The 18,179-nt window shown below is 39.0% G+C and overlaps 1 protein-coding gene across 1 annotated transcript in view; it reads left to right on the top strand.

Annotated features, from left to right (window-relative positions):
- The first annotated feature begins 2,070 nt into the window (after positions 1-2,070).
- The window catches only part of LOC148425168 (uncharacterized), a 32,577-nt gene continuing 16,468 nt past the window's right edge, over positions 2,071-18,179 (top strand). The window contains exon 1 of the mRNA XM_088413392.1: positions 2,071-2,276. The gene's annotated coding sequence lies outside the window, so the exon portion shown is untranslated. The remainder of the gene's footprint in view (positions 2,277-18,179) is intronic.

Here is an 18,179-nt window from a genome sequence, read left to right as displayed (position 1 = left end):
CGCTGTTTGCAACGCATGGGAATGTACGCCAAGTGTTTCCCTTTGCCGGCAAAGTAAAGTCAATCTTGGCTGCTCTGAGTTACTATTTTGCTGTTTAGCAGCATGGCTTGTCTTCGTCTACTTTTAATTATAACTCTGACAGTGGTATAACAGCACTAAGTTCTCATTCATTAAATCTTCATCTTGACGTGGAAGCGTCTCAAGTGGGGTTCGCTTAGCTTATCTTAGCTTTCTAGACGCCAACAAAGCATCGCAAAGCAGAAATCACATTGAGTGAAAAGTGTGTTTATCGGGGGAAAATGAGTACAAATTGCCGTTTGCAAGGTGCAACGTCCCTTCGTCAAAACAGGTCAACTCACAAATTTCTAACTACATGGTATTTTTTTTTTTTTTAATCATAATCACTGACGTACATTTACCAGGGGTGTAAATCTTTTACCAAGAAAACAATCCGATTCAAATCTCGATTCACAGGCTACAATCTGATTCAGGGACGATTCAATAAGACAAGTAAACGATTCGGTACGATTTGATTCAATACAAATTAACGATATTGTCAATGGGGCACATACACGTGTAATTTCACCTTTTGTTTATTTAGTGTCCAAGAAATAATACACCAGGCCTACTCAACATGAATGTAACCCTTATAATGTACTGAAATGCAAAACTTCCTGCTAATACACTGAGCTGAGGTTAGATATATATATATAAAAAAAAAAAAATTGTTATTTAACAAAACAGTTGCCAATTAAAGGCAAAAAATAACTTCAAACTTCAGGTGTGACTGTCATTGAAGATTCTGATTTGTAAGACGTGATTTCTCAATTCCCAGGCTGGGGAAATTTAGTGAGCCGTAATCGTCACATACGAGTTGGTTGCACACGAAGTCCACACATCCGTGGTGATTGCCACTTCTTGTACATTTAAGGGACAAACTTCTCAGAAAAATGCTGTCGGGACGGTATCTTGTACCGTGACTAGAGTGTTTTGATCATCTCCCGAAAGCCGTCACTTTCAATAACACTATACGGCCGTCATTCTTTGGCAATGAATCGAGCGATAGACGCCGTTATTGCCTTGGATCTTGTTGAGTTGTGACATACAGTAATTGCGATTGGAAAAACTCTTGGATTTTTTGTGTTTGTCTGGCGCGTTGTTGTTTGTGCTGTTTGGGTTAGCTGTGCCCCTCCGTGTCGTCTCACCTGGTGGCTGCTCAGATTTGTTGTGCTCCCTCTGTATTTGATGGTGGCCCTGCAGTTTGCAAATTGCCTGGCTTTTGTTGAGCTTTCCATCTTCCTTTAAAAATCCAAACGATATCCATACTTTGGATTTCAGATGAGGAGCGCTGATTATTTGGTCCGCATCATCCGCCATATTACTGCACGCAGCCGACGTCACGGGTTAAACGTTAACACTGAATTCTCTTAAGACTTTCTACTACGCTTAGCCAAAGAGCAGAGCATAACAACGGCAGTCAGGGAACCGATTTGCGGCCATAAATCCGGGCCATCGGATCGCTCTTAGTGTATTTTAACCGATTCAGGGCTCCATCGACCGATGCACGCGGATCTCATACGTTACAGATCGATAACCGGTTGGAATCGGTTTATCTTTGCACCACTAACATTAACACAAGTAACATCTCAGTACCGTGTCTTAACAGTTCGTTTAGTTCTGTCAACAGAATACAATTCAAATTCCCATAAAAAGACTTTTTTGAAATACTGTATTAGTCAAACACTGTGTCACTCCCTCGTAGGCACAAGCGATTTCCGTGACTGATTTAATTCAGCTTGTCATCATTAAACTGTAAAAACTGTGCCAAAAATAATTTGACTTCATGTACAAAAACTAATAACATACACCGTATGACATAACAAAGGAAAGTGGTGAAAATAATTTACAGTACACAGAAAAAAAAACCTCGTTTGGCTGCTGCCGCTTGTGAGGGAATTGGTGCCTTTTTAGTCTTATTAGTCTGTTCTTCATAAATCATAAGTTCCCCTTGTTTATTTCTCCTTTTCCCGCCGTCTCGACTGTCCAAACTCGGAAGTGCGCACATACAAAACGAACAAGGCAGGTGCACACAAGCTAAAGTTTCCTGCCTGGGGCGCAATGTGTGCTTGGGGCGCCACCAGTGGCCCTCACAAAAAAAAAAAAAGGTGGGCGCTCAGGTGCCCCCTCCAATAAAAATGAAAAGCACAAGCCCTCAGGTGCGCAGGGCAGAAAACGGAGAACAGAGGAAGAATGGAGGAAGAAAGCCCAATTAAGAGGTAAGCTATGTCAACAAAGTGCTATTTTAGGCTGATTGGCGCTAGTGTTAGCTAAGTAATAAAGATAAAGGCAAAGCTAAGCTAGATACTGTAATGCAATGTTATAAGCTAGATTTGAGATTAATGTTCAACCCTCACGTTTGGGTTTAGTAGTTTTTGTTGACAGAAATAACATTAAGCGGCAAACTGTTCATTACGGGCATCAAGACGAGGAAAAAGTAGCAAAACAACAGACTTGGAGAATTGACCTCTCTCACACCATCAGAGCCAACTGCCGTAACTCCATGGGTTTTTTATTAGACACGCCCACACGCAGTTGGATCACATCAGCATGACATTGCAAAATTACCTTAACATTTCAACAAAAATACCTTGCCCAAGTGTCCATAAAAATAAAAACATAGATTGTTACAAATTAGACAACGTCACTCAACATCACTCGTTTCTGTGTTATTTTAGGCTGATTGGCGCTAACGCTAGCATTAGCTAAGTAATAAAGATAAAGGCAAAGCTAGCTAGATAATGCAATGTTATGAGCTATTGCTAGATTCATACTAATAGATATGTATGCTCAATCCTCGCGTTTGGGCTTGGTAGTTTTATCATCAAAAACTAGGTTACTGCTATACACCTGCTGTGCAGAGTTACAAAACCCAAACCCTCGTCATAATGCTTGCTTGTGGCAGATGTCACATGATGGCACGCTGTTGCCACAAGATGCCACACTTGTTGCCAACTGTTGCCACGCTCTCGAGGCATTTCCTTGTTCCTCTGTGTCTTCACCTCCATGTATTTGGAGTTGCTTGTGGCAGATGCCACATTATGACACACTGGCAGCCACTTATTTCTCAGTTTTCCTGCAATTTTGGGTCCCGTTCCTTCTTCTTCCCAACTCAACTCACCATGCCCAGACGTGAGTCTTACATTAAATTGCTATTTGTAATTTAGCGTACAACCTCGTTAAAGCTTGCCTGCTCTTGGTGGACTTCATAAAACTTCGTGGACAAATTTGAAATTATTATGAATTATTCTAACTTTTGGCACGTATAATGATAAGTTTTAATTGCTGAAGCGATTTTATTGACGTTTAAATGCTCTGAAAAAATCCTGTGTAGATATGTAGGTGTGCGCACAAAAGGTCCAATCACTGAGGGCCGAATTGTGAAATGCACGGACCACCATTGAGTTTTATATTTTATTCACCAATATATTCAATTTGACAGGTATGCTGTACATACAGCTATACTGAAGTTTACGAAATAAAAATCGCAGATTACACCTCTCCTCATAACAAACTGGCTCATTTTCCCTCAAACAGGTTTCCACCAAATATTTAGAGACGAAATCATCAAGCTCTTTGATAATTTGACCAAAACAAAAATATTACATTTGTGAAAATATACCAAATTGGTTGATTTGTTTGCTTTTTTGAAATCATGAATACAATCACAGTTTAATATAAAACAAAAAGAAGTGAACACAAATATATATTGTTTATTAACCCTTGTGGCAATATTTTACAAATTGGAACTTCTTTTGATTTTTCTTTTTTTGATGAAATGATAAAAGAATTAATGGGGGAAAAACACTTAAAGGGTTATTAAAACATGAGTTTATTAAAACATGTAAAATTTAAAAATGCAACGATCATGACATTTCAATGTGATTGCGGTTGGATGTGTGGAATTTTGTGTACAAAATCATTAGTGTCCAGATTTTGGACCATATAAAACCATTTAATTACAATTTTTGAGATGCATTTTAATAGGTTTTATGACATTGATTTTCCTGTGGTTTTTGAAACATTCCGTTTACTCAGTGTGTGTTCTTGAATGCGTTTTTAAATTTTCCCTTAGAGCAAAGCGTTGGTCACAAACTAAGCAGGCAAAAGGTTTACTGTGCAAATTTGCATGCGTTTTCAAACCTCGCCTGAAACAGAAGCCTTGACCACAGATTAAGCAGACAAAACGTTTTTCTCCGGTATGATTTCTCGTGTGGCGTGCCAAATGTCCTTCATGAAGGAATCTTTGACCACAAAACAGACAGACAAACGGTCTCTCTCTTGCGTCTTTTTTTGCATCAGTCTGTGCAAACAATTTTTTAACACAAATTGAGCTGCCCAAATGTTGCTCGCCGGCGTGATTTCTCTTTGTGTGTTTCTTCAAATCAAACTTTTTGGAGTAGATTTGACCACAATCTGAGCATGAAAAATGTTTTTCGCCAGTGTGGGTTTTTGTGTGTCTTTTGAGACGGCAGTTGTAAGTGAACCTTTTGCCACAAACTGGGCAGGGAAAAAGTTTCTTTTGAGCGTGTGTTTCTTTGTGTATTTTAAAATTTTCCCTTCCAGAGAATATTTTACCACACACTAAGCAGGCTAAATAGTTATCTTCGTCATTGTGTGAACGTGTGCGGGTTGTTACATTACTTTCATCAATTTTATCACAAATGGAGGACGCCAAAATCCTTTCGCCTATGTGTTGGCTTGTGTGCATTTTTAAATGTATATTTCGAGAGAATTGTTTGGCAAAAATTGAATGTTTCTCAGCAGTGTGGGTTCTTGTGTGTAATTTTAAAGTAGACTTGTGGAAAAAATGTTTACCACAAAAAGAGCATGGATAAGGTTTTTCCCCAGTATGAATTTTCACATGTTTTTTTAACTGTCCATTTGTGCCAAATATTTTACCACAATCTCCACAGATGAAAGCTTTTTTGCTGGTGTGTGTTCTCATGTGTATTCTTAAATTTGCGTTTTGAGTGAATCGACTGCCGCAGATCATGCAAGCAAAACGTTTTTCTCCAGAGTGTGTTTTTACGTGTAATGTTAAAATTGACTTTTGAGAGAAACCTTTGCCACAAACTGAGCATGCAAAAGATTTTTCTCCTATTTGTGATCTTGTGTGTGATGTTAAAACAGATTTCTGATATAGACTTTTCCCACAAACTGAGCTAAGATGAGGTTCATTCCGAATGTTTTGACCAGTGCACTTGTGTATTGCCAGATATATTTTACTAGAATACCTTTTACAACACACAGTGCAACAAAATTTTGTTTTCCCGATGTGTTGTCTTGTGTGCGCCGTTAAATATCTCTTGGCAGAGAAACTTTTGCTGCAAAAGGAGCAGATGAAAGGTTTCTCCCCAGAATGTATTTTAGTGTGCAATGTTAACCGGGCATTTGTGCTGAATCTCTTCTCGCATGCTGAGCAGGCAAACGTTTTTTCTCCACTGTGTGTTTGTGTGTGCAGTCGGAATTGTGTCTTTGTACAGAACGTTAGCCCACAAACTAAGCAAGCAAAAGGTTTCTCTCCAATGCGAATCTTGGTGTGTAGTTTCCAACCCCACTTTGACCTAAACCTTTTCCCACATCTCAAACACTTCCAGCATTTATTGTCAATGCGGCATGTCACAGTACTTTGCGAGTGATGATGAAGAAGATTATCATTATCACCACCTACGTCAACGTCAGTGCCCAAAGGGTGTGACGTTCTGGTGTCGCTATTCGATAGTGGCATAAAGAGCCTGTCTGTCATTTGTCTGTTCGGAGGCTCTGCCCCTTTCTCCTCACGTCCCACTTTTTCTTCACCATCTTCACTTTTTAAAGGGACAAATGTCAATGGGCACTTGCTGAAATGGTCTTCCTCCTTAATGTGGAGCTGCTCTTGCTCCTCTTTGACATGTAGGTGGACTTGCCACTTCTCATCCTCTTCATCTTCTTCTGGCGCCACTTCCTTTTTTATGTGTTCTGGCTCATGCTGCCCAAGAAAGTTTTCCATGAATTCTGCTGAGCACAAGAAGACATGCTTTAACTTCGTCTATTTGTGTTTATATATATGCAGTTGTATCCTGACACGAAAAAAAACAAACAAACAAAAAAAAAAACAGTTGCCATCCGATCAAATCCAAAGCAAAGAAGTGTTTCATTTACCCATTGACAATCATAATATTTTTCTCTATTAACCACATTTGTATATAGTTTTTTCCACTCCATAATATGTTCAAAATGTGACTATTTTTATATCAGCGCCTCATTATTACTGTCCTTATTGCCCTATTACCGTTTTTTTATGACCTAATGTTAGTCTGTTCGGGAATGTGAACAAAGGAAGAATTTCATTGTGTCGTGCAGGGGTGCTCAACTTTTTTGGAGTCAGGGACCCCTTTTAGAAAGCAAATTTTCCCAGGACCACCATTGCAAATATTTGTGGGAAAATTAAAAAAAATAAAGTCAAACATAAGTGCCCATTTTATGAAGCAACATATTTAGTTTGACAAGGATATTTGTTACTTTTCAGTTAAACTGAAGTTTGTAAATGGCCAGTTGCACGCCTCCTTATAACAAACCGGTTAATGTTCAATTATTTGGTCAAAAACAGCATTATATTATATATTCGCTCACTTCCTGGTTTACACATTCAAACTCCAGGCGGTTACTCGCACACACACGACATCAAAGCTCACGAAGGATCATCCCCCATCCCCGGAGGTCTTCTCCACCACCCCACTGATCGAATAGTGCACACGACCGGCCATCGGAAGGCGTGTTTGGTTCATCTCACCAGCGGGTCATCTTGCCCGCCCAAGATCTGGGACGCTTATCTCGGCCCGCCGCGCGGTCCACCCCCAGCGGGCTATCTAAGGGCACCGCTTTAGAATGTTGCTGTGGACGTAAACGACTATATTTCCAAATTTGCATGGTTTCAAATAAAAACAGCAACAGCAAGCGAATGCAATCTATTTTTCATGCAAAAATATATATATTTATGTGAAACGTAATGGTTGCAGGAAACTCTTGCCAAGTTGATGTCGTCGCGACTTGGTAGGATCACGTTGTATCGCAAAATAAATAAATAAATAAATAAGCTTGGTGCTTTTTTTTTTTTTTTTTTACTTTCAAAGTTCCTCTCCACTTCCTTGTTCCTTGTGTTTTTTTTTCTTTTACTTTTTGAAAGGGATCTTCATCATTGAAGGTACTCACGTGAATGAAGAATGAAAACGTATATGAAAAGTATTAGGTCGTCCGGTTCAGTGAGTGTTTTACAGTGGAAGTTTGAGTGACCATTCACTCAATTAACAAGTAAATTGGCAGTTGATGTTACCTTAAATGAATTTCAACAAGAACGTCACAAGAATGTAGAGATAAAATTTTATGATCACAATCAAAAATCCTTTCTAACCGCCATGCTTCCACAACTCCTGCCGGACAAGATCTACTTTAGAACGTTGCTATAGACATTGACAACAATATTTCCAAATGTGCACGATTTCAAATGTTAGCAACAGCAAAAAAAAAAAATAAAGATTTTTTTTTTTGCATGAAAAGTAATGTGCGCAAGTATTACTTTCAAACTGAGCTGTTGTAAAATGTATCAAACATTTATACAAAATACACGAAAAAGACTTGAAACACGTATCTACAATTAGAAAATACCCCCAACACACACGCACACACACACACACACAGCACTCGGAGGAGACCCCCACAAAAAATTGAAAAATGGTATGGTCCGTCTTTGTCGCCTGTGATGAAAACACGTTTAAGACAAATCCATTAACTGATCTCTACCACCCCCTACTGTTCTTGAGGTGAAACACAAATCAACAAGAATTTTCTGTTTGCGCACATAGTTTGATCGCGACTCAACGGGATATTGCATAAATCGTGGGAAAAACAATGTAATACACCATTTTAATATGCAACTCAAAAATAGCAATTATAGTGGTTTTCTATGGTCCAAAATTTGGAAAATAATTCCTTTTGTAGACTAAGTGTCTCACGTCCAGCTGCAATCATTTAGAACTGTCAGAATGGTTGCATTTTGAAGCTTTCCATGTTTAAATCATCTGCTGGAAATTTCAGCTCCCTAGTGTTTTTCCCCCCATTGATTCTTTTATGATGTTGCAAAGAATTCAAAGGAATTTCCAAAATGTGTAACATAATGGAACAAGGGTTAATAGATGACCAAAGTCAGTTCCAAAAACACAAATGATTTCGAGGACCCCCTGCTGCAGTCAGGCCGCAGAACCCCCGCATTGAGAACTATTGGTGTAGTGTCAACTAAGCATATGACAATAAAACTTTTTCATCTTGAATGAGGACATATCCAAACAAGGGCGGTCGGCATTTTTGCCGTTTGGGGGCAGAAAAATGAAAGACTGCCAGGACCACTTATTTATTTATTATTCAATTCACTACAAGCAGTCAAGGAAGCGATTCTATATTGTACATATTTTCACATAAATTTGTTAAACCACTACAACTTTCCAATGAAGGTAATGTGGCAGAATATTTAGAAATTTATAGGTGTATCACACTACACCTAAAACCATCGCTGCACTGAACAGAATCCCAATCCCATCTCCATATTCAGAACCAGAACCAGGGCAAATCGTAGTCAGCTGACCATTTTTTTTTTTTAAACATAAATTGGGCCCAGACATAGAAACCATTTTTTGCTTCAAAAAGCAAATTATTCCCCACGGTGTTTCAATCGAACCGATATTATCGTTAATAATTTCTTATAAATCACTACAGTTTTGTTTTTGTTTTTTTTTTACTAGCTTGTCAGCTTTAATATATGCCAGGTGCCTTGACATTTTTGTTTTGGCGGATATGGTTCATATGTTTTCAAACTACAGTGGGCCCCCGTGTTACGAACTTAATCCGTTCAGCGGCTACGCTCATAACTTGAACTGCTCGTATGACGGGCAATCCAAACCTATGTTAATTAGTGAATGCGTGCAACGCGCGCAAAAACCTTAGGTAAAAACATCACGACTTTATACACATATTAAAAATGAGTAACATAATCTACTGTACAGTTAAATTAAATAACATATACAAAGGAAAAATGACATTTACCTTTGGGGCAACGTGACTTGAGCTGGGTGTAGGCGGAGGGGAGCAGAGACCAACCCGCAGAATTTATTTATTCATTTTCTTAAACGGGAACTTTTCTCAAACTAGAACATATCACCGGCTATTTCCTTCTCTTTAATCCATAATAGAAGAAGCCTCTCCATTTTGTTGTCGAGCGAGGTCCGTCCCCCGGCAAGGAAAGTCTTGCCCTTAGAAGATTGCCGAGCGGTTACGGCCATACTCACGAGCAAGGTTAACTATGCGTGTGCCTACTTCGTATTTTTTTATTATCTCCTGCTTGGTTTCTATTGTCATCATCCTCTTACTTCTTCCTTTACCGCCACTTGTAATTTTAGAAGCCATGTCTAACAGATAAAGTTTGCAAAGTCTTCACAACATTCCTTCCTTCCGTTTTTCACTCATTTTCTCTCCTTCCTTCCGTCCCGACCAGCTGTGCCATCAAGCTAGATAAAGGCGTTCGGCCAATAGCATATCGGCATTTCTGTGATTGACGTGACGCCGGCCAATAGCATCTCCGTGACTGACTCCGTAACTGACACCGTGACTGAGGCAGTGACTGTGACATTGTAAGAGCAATAGAGTTCAACGTTTCTGTGATGAGTGTCAGCTTTTAAATTAGTTGACGTAGCAAAGCGAAAATAAATGTACGAACACAATGGCCGGCATGTCGTATTGTTCGTAAGACGGAAGGTTTGTACGTAATTGGGGGACAAAAAACTCCGTGGTACACGCTCGCAAGTCGAAATGTTCGTAAAAGAGGGTGTTCGTAAACCGGGGGCCGACTGTTGTACCATAATATTGCTGGTGCTTTATTTTGAAGGAGCTAAGAAAGGGAAGTGTCGTAATATCTCAGCGACTGACGCAAATAACGGACTTACATTTTGAAGAAGCGTCAAAATCCATCTTAAGGAACGTGCAATTGCTCAAAACTTAGACAAACCCAAAGTTTAGCGTTTAATTTAGTAAACAGCTGTATAGCACATGGTTATGTTCCTGTTCATTTGTATTTTAACTCTTACGGAGTGTTTGGACAAAGAAGGTAAAGAATTAAAGGTAAAGATGAAGTTGAGGAGACCACCTTAATTTTAACCGCGGGCCACCGAAAAAGGAATGGCGGGCAGCAATTGGCCCCGGGTTGTAATTTGGACACCTCTGGTTGAGACAATTATATATTTATTTATTTATTTTTGCTCCCGTTTTAACGCAACAAATGCTGTTGGAAAAATGCAAAAAATCCTTACGAAATCAAATTGAGGGTAGAGATTAGTAAACTGAGTTGAGTAAACTTTAAAAAAAAATGTCTCATCGCTGAATAAAAGAGAGATTAATTTCTAACTCATTTTGGTATTAGCGCTGTCTTACTTCCCGTCCTCATATACACAGTGTCTACAGGGGAGCGGTTCATCTTGACACAGTTGCCACGATTTAGTCAACAATGAAATAATTTTCAAAAAGAGAGTTAACAAACCTGCCGTGTCCCGCATATGTCGGGGCTGTTTGCAAAGGTCGATCGCAGTTTGCTCCCTCTCCTCTTTTGCGCCACAAACTTTCTCTTCACATTCTTCTTCTTTCACACGCCGTGCACACATTTTGCCTTGGTCTTTGCTTGCCGATGCGAATGCGAACAAACGCGTCTCTCTGTTAGCTAGCTAGTTAGCTAGCAAGCTAAGCTATTCGCTCGGTCTCCAGAAGCGTCCACGTGCGCCTCGGACGCTCCATCCGAATTCGACGGACAATGTTCTCCTGGTCCAGAAACGGCGGAGCTACTGAATGGACGCTTCGGTACGCCAGAGCATCACATTCAGGGGAAAAAAAGGCTCTTTTTTCAGATTCACGTGATTGCTTGAGAACTTTGGCTACGGATGAGATGACCCAGAAGTACTTGGTAGGGGCGGCGGTTACGGTTTTATTCTAAGACTACCGCTAAAAAGAAAAAAAAAAAAAGAATCCGTATTTTTTTTCTCAAAATAAATACCCATACATCTTCATCGCGTTTTTATTCATCATAAATTTTAAAGACTTAAAATATTGACATAAGTCCACATGAAAATTAATGAAGCTAGGTTTCGATTTGAAATATCTATTTTTATGAATAAAAAAAATTCCCAAGAATAATGAGTATGTTAATGACCAGATCATGAGGTGACTCCTTAACAGAAATACCATACAGGACATTTTCTTTTGTCAGAACAGACAGATTAGGCAGTTTAGGAATCAACCAGTCACACAGATCTTCCCAGAATACATGAACAAATTTGCAGTAAAAAAAAAAAAAAGTGTTCCGTTGTTGCAATGTCTTCGTCACAAAATACACAGTTGTTGTGGTCCAAATTAAAACGCAGTCTTAAGAGTTCAGAAGCGGGATAGACTCCATTAAGGATTTTGTAATGAACTTCCTTTGCTTTGGGAGCAATGGGAAATTGAAAATATTTGGATCGCAAACATCTAACTTCTTTTTTTGAAAAATATTGGAGAATTGTAATTCTGTTTGAAGAGAATGGATACATTTCCTTAACAAACGCTTGCCGAATTTTTAGATTAGAAAATCTGGAATGATTGACGTTGCAACCATCCACCAAAAGCAAAGGTAATGCTATGTTTACCTTACTTTGAAAACAATTAAAAGCCATCATCACAATAGGTTGAGGAATTGCAATGATTAGCTTATTGTACTGCTCTTCATCTTGTAGATTATATTTTGAAGAAAACATTTCAAATGGCATAAGCCTTCCAGTGTTGTCCAGAAGGTGCATTATTGACCAAATTCCTTTCTTTGCCCAAGTATGATAAAACAATGATTTTTTTATTCGACAAGATGTATCTGCAATTCCACAGTGGGGTGTTGTGAGGTCTAAAGTTATGCTTGTAGATCATTTTCCAGTAATGTAACACCTGTTGATGAAAGGTGGATAGTTTGATCGGGAGCTTATTTAAGTCAAAGTCACATTTCAGTAAAAAAAATAAAACCTCCTACTTGCTTAAAGATATAGCTTGGGATATGAAACCATATACAGTAATGTCTTCATTCTTCAGAAATGATCTTAGCCAGTTAATTTGAACCGTTCCATTGATACATTCTATATCAATGGCCCGAAGACCTCCCTCATCATAACCTTTAACGAGAGTACCCTTTCTAATGTAGTGTGTTCTCCTGTTCCAAATATAATTAAACATAGCCTGATTTATTGATTTGATTACACATTTCGAGAGAGCCAGGGAGTATGCCGGGTATATGAATCTGGAGGAATGAAAATTCGTCCAATAATAGAGATGCCCCTCTGAGACCAGAGATTTAAGAGTAATTTACATTTATCTAAGTTTTCCAAAATATTAAGCTTAGTTAAAGTGTCGCTATTTCTGGTAATGTGCATCCCTAAGTATTTTACTGTAGACTTCACAGGGATTTTATGAATCTTTGAAAGAGGAGAACCATGGATAGGGAAAAGATCACACTTACCAAGGTTGAATTTTAAACCAGAAGCCTTGGGAAAAAAAAAAAAAACTAATTGTGTTGATAATTTCAGGGATTTGCTCACTATTTTTCATAAAAATGGTCATATCATCAGCAAGTTGGCTAATAGCCAGCTGTCTGCCAAAGACAGTCAGTTTGTCATAGTTTGTATTTTTAAGAAGAATCGATAGCATTTCCGCTGCTGCAATAAAAAGTAAGGGAGAGATAGGGCATCCTTGTTTTATACCTTTGCTAAGAATCTTGGACACGTACCCTGTGGTAAAATGACTGTGCTATTTGTATCCTTATAGATTCATCTAATTATATTTCTAAACTTTTCACCAAAACCAAATAATCCTAATGTCCTAAATATAAAATTATGTTAATTTGTGTCAAATGCTTTAAAAAATTCCAGAAATAAAATAAACCCCTCATCTTCAATTAAATAATTGTAGTCCAATAAATCAAATATCAATCGTAAATGATTATGGATTGATCTTCCTTTTATAAATCCAGATTGAGTATCTGAGATAACTTGAGTCATGCCCGATTTTAATGTGTTTGCATATATTTGAGTTTAAATTTTGTAATCATTATTAAGCAATGTAATAGGTCTAAGATCGTCAATAAGTCCTTGTTTAGGGATCAGTGTAATTATACCTTGCTTCATTGTAGTTGGAAGGGTGAGGGAATCAGATCATTCTTTTCACACATGAAAAAAACAGATCTTTTATATGTTCCCAGAAATGTCTATAGAAATTACTTGTCAAACCATCCGATCCAGGAGATTTATTTAATGATAAGCACTTCATAGCTTTTTCCACTTCTGCCACGCTAATATCCGCCTCACACACTTTTTTGAAACATTCATCAATTCTGGGGATCCAGAACTTAACATGTTCAAAAAACCTATCAGCATCTGTTGGTGAAAAAGAGGATGTATACAATTTACTGTAAAATTTGAAAATCTCCTTTGAAATTAAATCTGGATGAGTACATTCTTGGTCATCCATCAGTAAGGTTCTAATAGCATTCCGTTCTTGTCTCTTTTTCTACAAAAATATGCTGAGCTCTCCTCGCCGTCTTCGAACCATTTTGCCCTTGATTGGACGTAGGCTATGCTCCTTTAGCTTTTGAAATGTAGATATTATCTACTGAAGATTGCAAAAGTAAAAGTTTTTGTCTGTTATCCTCACTGATCGAAGTTGTACTGCAAATTCTATTAATTTCTTTGATGATTTCAAGCTGCTTGGCTTTACTCTTTTTACTAAGCGATTTACTCTTTGAGATAGAAATCTGACGTACTTCATACTTCAAATATTCCCATTTTCCACTATAAGATCCAATGCTAGTGTCAGATATCACATTGCGTATCATAGCAATTGCTTCCTGGGAGAAAGGTTCATTTTCCAGTAAACATGAATTAAATTTCCAATACCCCGTTTTGAAACCCATATGTGATGACCTAAAGCCGAGCTGGACCATACGATGATCTGTCAAAGGTGCTGCTGACGTGGAAACCTCGGATTCAAGCCCCTGGCTAACATTGGACACCAACCAAATATCAATTCTGGATGTACTTGATCCATTAGGTTTGTTCCACGTAAACTTTTGAGAGTCTGGATTATCGACACGCCACTTGTCTTTCAGATTGAACGCCCCACAAAATTCAAGTAAAGTAGAAAAATGACTTTGGTACTTGGAGGGATATCTATCTAGCCACTAATCCATAACCATATTAAAATCACCACCAACAACAAGGTTATCGGTCGGGTATTTTTGACAGAGATCATTCACCGACTGAGTCACTTCAGAAAATATTTTTTTGTTCTGGTTAAGGCTATTGTATCCATATATGTTCCCCAGAATGAGAAAATCCTCATTCGACTCCAAAACACAAGCGCGAGGGATTACTGTACACCGTTAATCTGTCTTGAGGTCAGCCAACACTCCCTCAACAACACACCTCGTCGGGGTTTTTGGCAAAGGGCAGTAAATGTCTCGGTTTTGCCATATTTGCTATACGTGGCTGGCCTTTTTTTTCATCCTATCCGAATGTTTCAAAACCTCCGGCCAAAGTGGAAATTTGCCCAAGCCTCCGGCTTCGTGGTGTGGTTGCGTATGACCAACTTCAATGGGGATTTGAGTCGCTTTTTCCCGCCGAAGACGCGGACACCGTGACACCAGAGGTGGAAGTTCTTTCTGATTGGACACGTCAGAGGAGGAAATTCGTTCTGATGGGACAGAATTTGCGACATAATTGCCGCCTAGCGACTTGGCATGCTTTTACACAAATTTGAAACCACAGTATGCGGTTTCACATAGACGCGACTTGTTAAAATAAACAACGACGACAAGGGGGAGTCTATGGGGATTTAAATTAATCGGTTCCATGTAGACAAGGCTCCGTTAAAAGGTAATTACTAAAACAATTTTAGATCAAATGGCCGGAAAAAAAACATTCACTGTTGAGTTTAATTTTGGTCCGACTTGATCTCTGAAGTCCAACAAGATACAATCCAATACAGATCCAATCTGGGCCTCTTCTCTCAACCCGCAAATGAGTCAGACAAAGAAAGGGCGACTCTGAACAAAACAGCCCATCATTATACAGTATACTCAAACTTATCTACTGCTAGGAGAGTGTTGGGAACAGTCAGTCGTCTGGGGCAAGTAAATCTCAGATCGAACAACTCCAGTCCCTGGTTCTCTCCAAACAAAAGTTGTTCATAAACATAACAAAAACACCATCAGTGCACTCACAATACAGCATTAAAAGTCAAATTGCATATCTAATTCAACAAAACACACAATCCTAAACTTGGTGAAACACGGGAGCTGCGCAACTTTGGGCTATTTATGGCAAAATGAACTCATAAACACATCTCGGGTAAAAGGAAAAGCAACTGCTTAGAGCATGTTACACTGGCTCTGCGTTGACTGAGCGCTCCCAATGTCGGAAATCTGAAACGTAACTTGAGCGCAACAAATGTATATTTTAAGAATATGAACACAAGAAAATATAAAGACTTTAAGAAGATGACTTTTCTTCTGTTTTGCAATAGTTTTTACATCGTTGCCAAAGTCTTGGTTTGTTTCATACGCGCTGACACAGAAAATACCAGGATTTTAACCACAAATTAAGGGTGCACCCTATACACAGGTGCATCGGATTTATAGGAAATTACAGTAATCAAGACCCAGCATCCAAACATTTCCCCATAAAAAACTAGCACTATTATCATAACATACACCGAACGGTAAATCAAATACTAAAAATACTTCCTGGCTGCAACATTGAACATCGCCACTGTTCGACTTTGCCCACACGAATTATAAAGAGAAAAAGTGTGAAAAAACATGGCAACGCTATCCCTTCATGTTGACTTTCGGGCGCGTCGTTGTCATGTCTTGAGTTTGTCTTTAGTTTCTTGGAAAAAACAAAAACAAAACACAGGTGTCCATTCCAATTTGAATTAGCAACTTGGGAGCCGCTCAATAGAGAGTTTTTAACCGTGCGTCATCAGCTGCGTCATAAAACCGGAAGCCGCCATGCAGCGTCACACCAGAATGGCAAAATCTTCGATTTTGGGTTAACCCACAGTCTAACTGCCTCACATGTCACAATTTTGACATATACTAAGGCTATGTCTGATCATTATCTTATAAAATTCAAAGCCCTAGCTCAGTGTGGTCTTATTGACCACAACCAAGGCTTTAAGAGCCGTACTATTAACTCATCAACCACAGCTGCACTTTCTGAACTATTGCCTTTCGCAAGAGCTGCTTTTCCGTTCTTTTAAATTCCCTAAACTTTATAGCACTGTTAAGACTTAAAACTCATCCAAACGCGCACGTTTAAATTGTTAAGTAGAAAACCTTAGCGTAAATGGCAAACAACCAAACTCAAGGTTTTCCATCAGGCCTGGTGCGATTGCTTGCTGAAGTATAGAGAGGCTCTTACGTTAGCTAAAACAAATTACTTTTACAAAATGATTGGTCTTAATAAATACAAACCCAAATATTTATTTGATATGGTAGCAAAGCTAACGCAACAGCAGCAGATTAATCACAGCTCCCTCCATTCAGCACATGATTTCATGCAATTCTTTATTCAGCAGACAAAGAGACATAAGAGACAAAATAAAAAATGCAGCGCCACTTACTAGAGGTAAGATTTTAAGCCCGAGCCCAAGTCCGACCCGACCCGTCATTCATTACGTTCGGGTCGGACTTCTATCTCGCTGACTTTTTAATAAATATATGTTTATAAAAATGTATACTAAAACGATGTGTGGAAGGTGGATACTAAACTTGTTATAAAATAAATAATTTGGATAAACAGAAAGAAAGAGAGAAGAAACATAAAACAGAGAAAGTGCTGTAAGGTAATTGCTATTTAACTACTATACGAGCCGAAGAGCCAGAGCATGCTCTGCCCACGTGAACGCCGCCCTCTTAATAATCTTAATATATCTTTTCCCATTTATTTGATTTGCATTATTCTATTTAAAGCGTAGTGGGTTGCAGTATTTCTCCGCATAATTATGTGCACCAATGACGGACGGCCTTAAAATTTTCCCAGTCAACTCTTAAAAAAAATCCATCAATGATGGAAAATTGTCGGTTAATGTAACCTCTGGAAACACAGAAATATAAAATATGTAAATGTTTATATGATCTTGTTAAACTTAGATTTCGTTACAAAAGGCTTTAATTTGTTATCATAAATCACTTCCTCCTCCCGAGTTCTCACAAATAAAATATGAAATTTTGGGTTTGCTTCGGGCTTGCATCTGCAAATCAGGTTAGTTGGTTGGGCTCAGGCTGGGTCGGGATTTAATATCGCGGGCCTGGGTCGAGTTAGGCTGAATTTTTTTTTAGGCCCGATCTTACCTCTACCACTTACTCTCTTGGGTTCTGTGATTGCTGATGCTAGTTTGGACAATCAGGTTCATGAAAGTCTGGTAACCCTGTACCAGTTTGATTTAGTATCCCCGGAGTGTCTTACACACCTGGTTAAAGCAGCAAAGCCGACATCCTGGATGCTCGACACACTTCCAGGCAAACTCGTCAAAGACTTATTCCCGATTTTAGGATCATCTGTCTTGAATATTATCAATCTGTCGCTCTCCTCTGGCATTGTACCTGAAGCTTTTAAGACGGCCGTCATTCAACCATTACTTGAGAAACCTCACCTAGATCCTGAAAATCTCTCTAATTATCGACCAGTGTCACATCTTCCGTTTATTGCCAAAATTCTTGAGAGTCATAGCACAACATCTTAGCGATTTCATGATTGAAAACAATAGATTTGAACTACCTTCTCTGATGTTCTGGCGGACCCCTCAATGCTTCGGCTGCGCCTAGAACTTCTGTCCATAAAGGTAATGAACAGAATCGGTGACAAAGGGCAGCCTTGGCGGAGTCCAACCCTCACTGGAAACGAGTTCGACTTACTGCCGGAAATGCGGACCAAACTCTGACATCGGTCATACAGGGACCGAACAGCCCGTATCAGGGCGTCCGGTACCCCCTACTCCCGAAGCACCCCCCGCAGAGATCCCCGAGGGAC

The sequence above is a fragment of the Hippichthys cyanospilos genome, chromosome 4, assembly GCF_059441005.1.
Source record: "Hippichthys cyanospilos isolate Australia breed blue-spotted pipefish chromosome 4, RoL_Hcya_1.0, whole genome shotgun sequence".
In the NCBI taxonomy this organism is placed as follows: Eukaryota; Metazoa; Chordata; class Actinopteri; order Syngnathiformes; family Syngnathidae; genus Hippichthys; species Hippichthys cyanospilos.
Note: the sequence above shows the minus strand (reverse complement) of the source record. Positions and strands in the feature narration are given on the sequence as shown.